Source organism: Myxocyprinus asiaticus, chromosome 18, assembly GCF_019703515.2.
Source record: "Myxocyprinus asiaticus isolate MX2 ecotype Aquarium Trade chromosome 18, UBuf_Myxa_2, whole genome shotgun sequence".
NCBI classification, from domain to species: Eukaryota; Metazoa; Chordata; class Actinopteri; order Cypriniformes; family Catostomidae; genus Myxocyprinus; species Myxocyprinus asiaticus.
Window position 1 is genome coordinate 47966793 of NC_059361.1, and position 9300 is coordinate 47976092.

Consider the following 9300-nt stretch of genomic DNA (forward strand, 5'->3'; position numbering starts at 1 on the left):
CTCCTGACTTTGAGAGTTTTCTTACAGAGAGGGGAAGAAACGTTTTTCACGCTCCACAACAGCAGCAACATGGTTGTCTGACATTTTTGGTCATGAGAGCATCACAGTGCCCCTGCTGAAATGGAGTCTGCTTAAAGGTTTAGTTCACCCAAAAATGAAAATTCTTTCATCATTTAACTCACCCTCATGCGTGTATGACTTTCTTTCTTCAACAGAACACAAACAAATATTTTTAGAAGAACATTTCAGCTCTGTAGATCCATACAATGCGAGTGAATGGTGACCAGAACTCCAAGAGCTCCAAAAAGGAGATAAAGTCAGCATAAAAGTAATCCATAAGACTCCAGTGGTTAAATCCATATCTTTAGAAGCTATCCAGTTGGTTTTGGGTGAGAACAGACTAAAATATCTTGACAGCAGTCTCCTTGGCGATCATTTCAATGTCGATTACACTTCCTATAGCGCCATTTAGAGCTCTGCGCATGTGTCAGACACTAGGAAGTAGTGTTGTCACTAGGGGTGTGCAGCGAAGCCATTATTAGGATTCCTCTGGTAGGAGGAAACCTATTGTTATTGGTGGTTTTATTATTATTATTGTTCTCCTTGCACCCCAGTATCTCAAAAAGTCACCAGTCAAAAATTTTCTCATTTGGCACATTGATACTACAGGCCACCGGGAACCCCCACACTCGCCCTTAGGGCCTTCAGGCCAAGCCCAAATGTCCCATTTTCAAAGTGATGGCATTTCCACCCCATTTGTCCAATTCTTCTGAAACTTGGTGTACATGCCTCATTTCTCATGGGGAACAAAAAAGCCTGAAGGACCCATAAGGTCCGCCATGATGGATTTTCCTGCACAGTGAAAATTTGGGAAAACCTACAAAAATCTTCTTCTCTTGAACCGTAGATCCAATTGACTTGAAATTTGGTACCCATGTGTAGAACTGATGTCTTTCAATTTGTTACTTAGCAAAAACGAATACAATACAAAATGGATGAAAGGGGCGTATTTATGTAAATGTGCACATTGCCTCAATATATATGTGTCAATGAATCAAATGTCATTTTGACTGATGGTTTTTCAAACCTAGCATGCTTCAAGATGACATCACTCTTAAGTACCATGCAACATTTCCCCTTGATATGTCAAAAGATGACTGAATTACAGCAGTTTGAACTTGGGCCAAATCTGACAATGATAGCCACTGGTTCTTTTTTTATACAGAAACTGAGAGCAGAACTACTCGGTAATTTGAATAGCTAACTTGGTTAAGATGTTGTGCTGTTAAGTGAAGGGTCATAGGTTCAAATACAATTAGGATTCAGACAGAAAGGCATGTTTTTTTAGGATTCCTCCATGGGGAGGGTTTAATCCTTTCACACGTAAATTCTAAATGATTTAACTGATGCCCTCAGCGTGATTCGTGAATTTTTTTTCGGCGGTTATTTTACAACGTATCAAATTTTAAACTCCAGTGTGACGCACCAAGCTTGTGACGTGACACTGTGGGCAGTCACATGACGGTTCACTGCTGACTCGTCTCGCTCAGTGTTGCCGATTTAGCGACTTTTATTCAAAAAAGCGCCTAGCGACAAATCTAGCGACTTTTTGGACAACACTTAGCTACCTTCCGTAGAAGAAAGTCGCCAGTACTGCCCCGCGAGCGCATGGTCTTGCTTTCCTGCCCAGACTCGGAGTCACAGCTCTCTCTGCGTCTTCTCTGTTCAGTGAGACTGACAGAGAGAGAGAGGTGAGCAGGCGAGAAGGTAGAGCAGCACAATCAGTTGACCGCACGGCAGCTGACATTGACGTGAATGAGCTGTGCAAGTGTATGGCGTCATCTAGCGACATTTAGCGATTTTTTTGCGTGTTTTCGAGCAGGCTTTAGCTACTTTCCATTGAAAGTAGTTGTCAACACTGCGCTTGGAGCTGGAGGACAGAGTATAGGTAAGCGTTGTAAGTCATGTTTCGCTTTTTTCTTCACTTTAAAACCTTCCTCATTGGTTTAAAACATGTATAAACTATAATAAATATTTTAACCAATGGTTTATATTGATATTTATTTCTTTTATTTTCTCGGGCTTTGAATTACGCTCCCACGTGCAACTTTTCTGCCAACGCATTACAGGATTGCTACTGGTGAGTACATTTGAAGTCTTTTTCGATTGAGAATTGTTGAAATCTGTTTGCAAACACGTGTAGACCATAATAAATGCATAAAAAATATGTTTATGTGTATTTATCATACTTTGATGTAGTTTACGTAATGGCTCGTGCCGTTCACTGCTTGTGTAATGTTGTGGGCATATTGCACAAATCTAATGTTTTATCGTGTTCACTTCGATCAAATGCTATTGTGTGAGGTATAGCCTATATTCTAATGCTAATATTAGGAATGGGTTGCAATTGAAAGTAGCATGATATGTAATTCATCAGCAATAAACTCTAATGCAAAGGCAAAATACACATTTTACAAAATTGAGTTATGACTGAAATCGGGTCTCTTGGATTATGATCTGTCTTGTGTCAGATGGGTTTCGCTCATATTCCATCAAACAGAGTATGACAATTGGCTGGACAATTAAATTAAAGTTTGAAGCCATTTTTGTTTTTGTTTCTGTGTTGGCATAGTTACTATTTTTGACTTTTGTAATGCAGTATAGTCACACCGTTTCCTTCCATCACTATTAGATGCTCAAATGTGTTACTAGAGTATATAGGGAATATAGAGAAATAGCCACATGATGTCAAAAAACGTGTATCTTTGCTCTGTGAGAGACAAGAGAGAAGTTCCGTATTACCATTATTCTTAGAATTAGATTTTATTTAATTTTATCTATTGATCTATGCTTTTTATATGCATTTGTTTATAGATAATACAAGTTTTTTAAATAAATATCAATATAATGAATAACAATATAAATATTTTAACAAATAAAAGCAACATAACCATAACAGCTACTAAATAGTTTTCATAATATTCAATTACATTGCATTTGTGGTCAACAAAAGCCCACAATGCACACATTTCATAGATTATAAACAGATTTCAAGGACAAAATACACAATTTACAATACATAACAACTGAAATATAATCATAACTAACATTTGCTTATTTTATTTCACAGTTCTCAGTAATGCTTCAGTGTGTGGTACTTAAAACATGGGCTAACACAAAAGGAAGTGTTGCACAGCTCTCATGTACTTGGTGAGTTCCTTACTACTTTACTACTCTGCTTTCTCTTTGGTCATTTTTCAGGTGATCATGGTCATTCTCATCCTATTTTCCCCCCTGTACCACAGGCCCTGTAACATGGCTGGGAGAATGGGGACTGGTATACCAGTATCTTTCCTCACATAAAGTGGCGGTAAGATCATTACATCAGACATAGAGACCCCAAGCCCTCATAATGGTGAATGTCTGTGGTGGATCTGATATAAATAATCATGTCTTGCAAATACTCGGTGTGCATGTCACACACACACACACACACACACACACAATTTTGAAATCGGTTTCTTTTTGCAGGTGTAAACTGATGAAATGCCAGCCTCCCCTTCCACTTTGTCACTGATTCAAACATGGAGAGGAACAAAAACATGCTGAAAGGAGTGTTATTTACTTGTAAGTTGTAAATGTCATGAGTCTGCACGATGTGAAGTACTATGTTACTTGGCTCTGCTTCATCAAGAGGCATAATAAATGAAATATTGAATAATGATGAAATGTTAGTTCGTAATTTTAAGAACTACTTACAAATTTCATTAAAAAAAAAAAAACAATATACATATAATATTTACTAAGCAGTATGAAATAACATTACATATTAACTATAAAGAACATTTAAACAACCTTTTATAGGTTCAATAATGTTTGAGTGTGTGGTTCTCCTCAAAGCATGGAGTAACACACAAGGGAGTGTTGCACGGCACACATATGTAAAGAAGTGGCTCTTCTTTGTCTTCTGTGTGCTGGAGACGGACCTTGCAGTGCCGCCTGAACCTGCTACCCTGGGAAGTGGTTTGAGGAACTTCAGAGGGGAAATGCCTGGCTGTCTGAGGTAGGACGGCCCCTGAACTGTGCTCCTCAAGCAGCCCTCTCGTGAGGTTGATCCTGAATTGCTGGGAATCACTGGAGTGCCCTATCACTAGTAAGGGGCCAGTAAGGACATGACGACGGACCCAGAGATCCCAAGTCCCTCGTAGTTGTGAATGTCAGTGGTGGATCCAGTGTAACCAGTGAGTACATCACACAAAACTACAATATAAGCTCAATTACATTAATCTCATTTACATTAGTCAGAACCCACTTTGCCAGCTTTCCTTTCACTCCAGGTGGTGTTTTCTCCAGCTGTTCTGCGGAATAGTGGTTTGTTTCCTGATCTCCTCAGCATTAGACCTCTGTGGGAGATGCAGGTGGGGTCTGACTTTGAGGTCCAGGAGGGGTAAAATAGCTGATTGTTTACATTGGACACTGACGTCTGCATTGCAGAGCATGTCAACATAATATTTGTTTCATGTGAATAAAACATTACGTTTTTCTCAGTTATTTTTGCTGCTGTCATATGATTTGCGCTGTAAACTTGTATTCTAATACCTCTGTGTTTATTTGAATGCCCGTTACATACATTTATTTTATCATGTGTTTGAAAAGACTAAGCAGCTTTGTCTATTTTAGACATAAATGACAAGCACTTAGCCAGTCTCTCTCTCTCTCCATAGCAGCAGCAGCACGACAGCAGGTTTGGTGAGTTTCTCAGTTTTTCTGCGAGTACACAATGTATGTATATGGACAGTAAACTTGTATTCTGTGTTTGTTTGAATGTTCATAACATAAAATAAACATATTCTATGGTTTAAAAAGACCGTTCTAGCAGCTGTTTTAGATATCTAAATCACAAGTGCTTAGCCAGTCTCTTTCTATGTAGCTGCTAAACAGTACAACAGCTTTTATGGTGAGTTTCAGTTAGTTTTGTACAGTTATACACTGTGTGGATTAAGCAGTAAACGTGTAGTCTGGATTGCCTGTGTATGACCACTGCCTGGAATATATATACGTCACCTGACTTTAATTTTGGATTATTCCTTTTATTATTTTGCTTAAACTTCTGCAAATGGATTCTAATCTACCTCCAGTCTCCACTACGTTACACCTACAAACAGGTGAAAGTCCTGTAAATATATCAGGAATTTTTACGATAAGACACCATTATTTCATTTTTTTATTATTACTAATGTTAAATTTATATAGCACCTTACCAGAGTTAGCACAGCTTAAAGAGGAAAAAAAGACAGCATGTTTCAGTTTCTTTTTACATGAGGAATATTCCTAATAGATAAATACTCTATGAAGTATTTAAATCTTTATTCCGAAAAAAGTTAAAATGCCCCATAAAGTCTTAACCAGATATGGACATAAATGTGGTCAACTTTAAAAATCGGATAGATTGGCTCCGACGTGAAATAATCACTTCAGGTCAGGAATTTAACGTCGCACTCCGGTTTAGGCTATAAATGAATACATGGGAATCTCGTGTGATACATTAACAGACATTTCAAGAAGTGGAAAGTGTATATGATGTTGTATCTTAATGTTACACTTGATAAGCTCCAGACGCGCACAATTAACGGACCGTAAATGGAGTCGAGGCCATGCCCATCCAATTTGAAATCACAACGAGCGCGTTTACATTTTAGAAATATTGGCTGCACAGATTCATGAATTCTGTGTAATTTTGTATGTTTATTTAAAATGTCGCTTTATCTTTGCCTCTTGGATAATCAGTCATACGAGAAATATAATTATTCCGATGAATCCATTATTTTGGAATCCATTTTGGAGTCATTATTCAAGCCTTTCCGAATAAGATATTCGGCTTCGGGCACATCCCTAGTTGTCACGGTACCAAATTTCAGTAGTCTGTACCGATACCAGTGAAATTTCACGGTTCTCGATACCAATTTCAGTAACCCAGCATAAATATACTAATATGACAATGTGCTATTGAACACAGCTGTTTAGCCTATTTAAAAAGTTACATTGCAATGTAAATAATAAATTAAAAGAAATGCATTTTTTCTTCAAGTGTTTCTCAATCAAGGATGCATTGCTTAAGTGTTTAAGAAGCGCCCTACTGAAATCTGTTTTCTTTATCAAATCATGTTTACCTTTTTATTATTTTCCAGAACTCCATGTTTTAGAGTGTAATTTAATTTCATCAAAATGTTGTCTAATCAGTTCATTCTTTTCAGCATGTCATTGCATTCATTTTTTTTCTCCAAACTTTTATTCAACAGCAGTCTTTTTGATATTGCTTATTTAATATAATTGCAGTGAATATTAAATTTTTACTGTACAGTTGTAATATTTCTGTTACAATTTCTTCAATTTCAGGGCTCTAGTTTATATTTTGAAACGTGTTTTTTTTTTGTTTTTTTTTTTTTTGTATTTTTGCTTGAAGATTCACTTTCCAGATACAGTTTTCTCTTTACACTGGCCTTTTTTTGAGTCTGAAAAATTAAACGTAGGACACCGTTTTGGAGTGTTTTAGTTTACTGGTGTATATGATCATTTAAGTGTTTTAAATTTTATTACTGTCAACTCTTAAATGCTATAGAGTTGAGATTAAAGCGCAAATGCTGTGATTTTAAATATATAGTTTACATGTGCTGCGTGGTTCACAGTAGATTAGTGCTCTGCTCTGTCATTTTATAAAGCATATTGTGAATGATTCGCTATGTATGAGCAGTCGAATTTATACACTTAAAGTATGCATCTCTTCCACACTAAGATAGCAGCCTTTAGTGGTTTAGTAAATCACACTAAGCCATGTCACGATTTTAATTTGATTAATTGTCCATTTCAGTGTGCGTAACGTCTGTTTCACATCGCAAGCTTTCGTGCTTCTCCACCTCCACAATCAGTCTTGTTTAATCCATTGAACACAAATGAGGTAAATTCTGAATTTACTGACATCCCAGTCTATCATGTACATGTGTTTACAAGTGAAAGCAAACTCGGCTGTGATTGGGTATTGCTGAAGCCTATAGACTTGGTGGTTGTTGGTGTAGAAAGCAGAGGTGCATGGATACAAAAACGGAGGGGAGTGGATACAGTGACACCTGGGACAGAGAGGTTCGGCAACCTTTGTGTGCACATGTTAAGTCTCCTGTGTGTTGCCATTGTACAGAGACTGTTCAACCTCTAAAAAACTAAATTGTGCACAAGACAAAAAAAAGACCATAACGACAGTTGCAAGTGGGGTGGCAAATGGGGTGGCCAGGCTTTGGTCTATGGTGGCTACAGCCACCCCCTATCTCTGCTACTGCCCCCTTGTGGCCAAAATAGATTTGTTAATGCGATAATGATTCGCAGAAATGGATATGCAGTTGATCTTGCACTTTACTGAGTTTGTTTTCTTTATCTTCGGATAAAAGTTATTGGAACAAAATTTAAGAAATAATTACATAGGTCTGGGTAGCTCAGTGAGTAAAGACGCTGACTACCACCCCTGGAGTTCCAAGTTCGAATCCAGGGCATGCTGAGTGACTCCAGCCAGGTTTCTTAAGCAACCAAATTGACCCGGTTGCTAGGGAGGGTAGAGTCACATGGGGTAACTTCCTCATGGTCACTATAATGTGGTTCTTGCTCTCGGTGTTGTGCGTGGGTGCCACGGAGAATAGCGTGAATCCTCCACACGCGCTATGTCTCCGCGGTAACCTGTTCAAACAAGCCACGTGATAAGCTGCGCGGATTGACGTCTCAAACGTGGAGGCAACTGAGATTTGTCCTCTGCCACCCGGATTGAGGCGAGTCACTATACCACCACAAGGACTTAGAGCGCATTGGGAATTGGGCATTCCAAACTGGGGAGAAAAAGGGAAAAAAAAGAAATAATTACATTTTAATTTGCTTAATTGTAGTGCAAGGGAAAAAAATGCAGCTGTTCGCCTAACTCAAAGCCTTTAAGACCCAGGGGAAGCCTCAGCCAGATGGTTGCTTTGGCAGTGGGCAGAAATAACTCAAAAACGGTAATCCCATTGGCTAGCTCTCACATGTCACAGTCCCCGTTTTGATTCAGCAAATCAGTTCTGGTGAATACCAAGTAGGTACAGTTGCAGGCAGAATCTCCAAAAGGGGGTTGCGCCAACTCGAAAGTGGGAATCACTTCCACAGGTAGGTTAGGGAAAGGGTTAGGTAAGTATTTAATGGAGGTTTGGAGCTCCTGCCCCTTTTTGGAGCACTGCCTGAAGCTATATCCTTCTTGTGAACGCAGACAACGTGATTAATATTAATGATCCCGACAGACACTGAGCTGCAGTCTAACTGAGACAAGATATGAGCAAACAGAGAAGCCATCTTTGACTATTTTAACAAATGTTGTAAACAGATGAAAACACTTCACATTTTGGTAACTTTCAGCAAGTTTTGAAACTGACCTTTTTATTGTAAATCTTTTTTACTGAAACACTGAATGACTAATGTCTCATGTACAACCACCAGCCAAAAAATTTAAGGAGACAGAAATTCAGATTTCTTTCACAGAGCCATGTGTGTGACAACAATATTCTAATGTCATAGTATCTAAACAATGATAGTGTTTTATTTTTTTCCATTTTTTTTTTTTTTTTTTTTTTTGGCTATTATAATGAATTTAGATGAATGGTAACGGTGATGTTTGTCTATTTTAGAAAAAAAAAGAAAAATATCAGTGAACAATTCAACAGTGTAGACAGTGATATTACAAGCTTTTGAAATTGTACAGGTAAGATCATATTTTCCACAGACATTAGAAAATGTTCTTTGTGCTTTGATTCTTTGGTTCTGGCTGACTGGACCAATGTTTAAAATGTTTGAGAGTCATTCAATTATAATTATTTTGTTTAATATAAAAATTCATTCATGCGTGGTTTTTACATTTTAATTCTAATTATTAATGTTTCTTATCTAAAATATTTAAGTTTAGTTTATATGCTTTCAAATGATATCACATTCTGAAAAACAAAATGATCTAAAAAAAAAAAAAAAAACAATTAAAACTGTCTTACTGTGAAGAGAGGCTGATGAGATTTAGAATGTGCACCCCCCCCACACCCCCCGCCCCCAGTTTTCATCAGAGGTCATTGGTATTTACCATAAAAATACCATAAAAATTTGTATAGAATTTGCCCCCATCGGTATTTGTTGACATGGGGCTGTATGCATATATCCACTTAGAGTAAAATTTTTGTCTTAAGTGTGTCTGTCAAGGTTGCAGAGAATCAGGATCCAAATGCAGTGTGAAAGAACCAAAAAATA

General features: G+C 37.7%; 1 long non-coding RNA gene across 1 annotated transcript; it reads left to right on the forward strand.

Annotated features, from left to right (window-relative positions):
- Positions 1–3146: 3146 nt before the first annotated feature.
- LOC127455736 (uncharacterized) lies at positions 3147–6125 on the forward strand. The gene is made up of 5 exons (XR_007899735.1): positions 3147–3210; positions 3306–3370; positions 3532–3627; positions 3981–4241; positions 4338–6125. It is a non-coding gene; the product is annotated as an uncharacterized LOC127455736 (long non-coding RNA).
- Positions 6126–9300: the final 3175 nt, after the last annotated feature.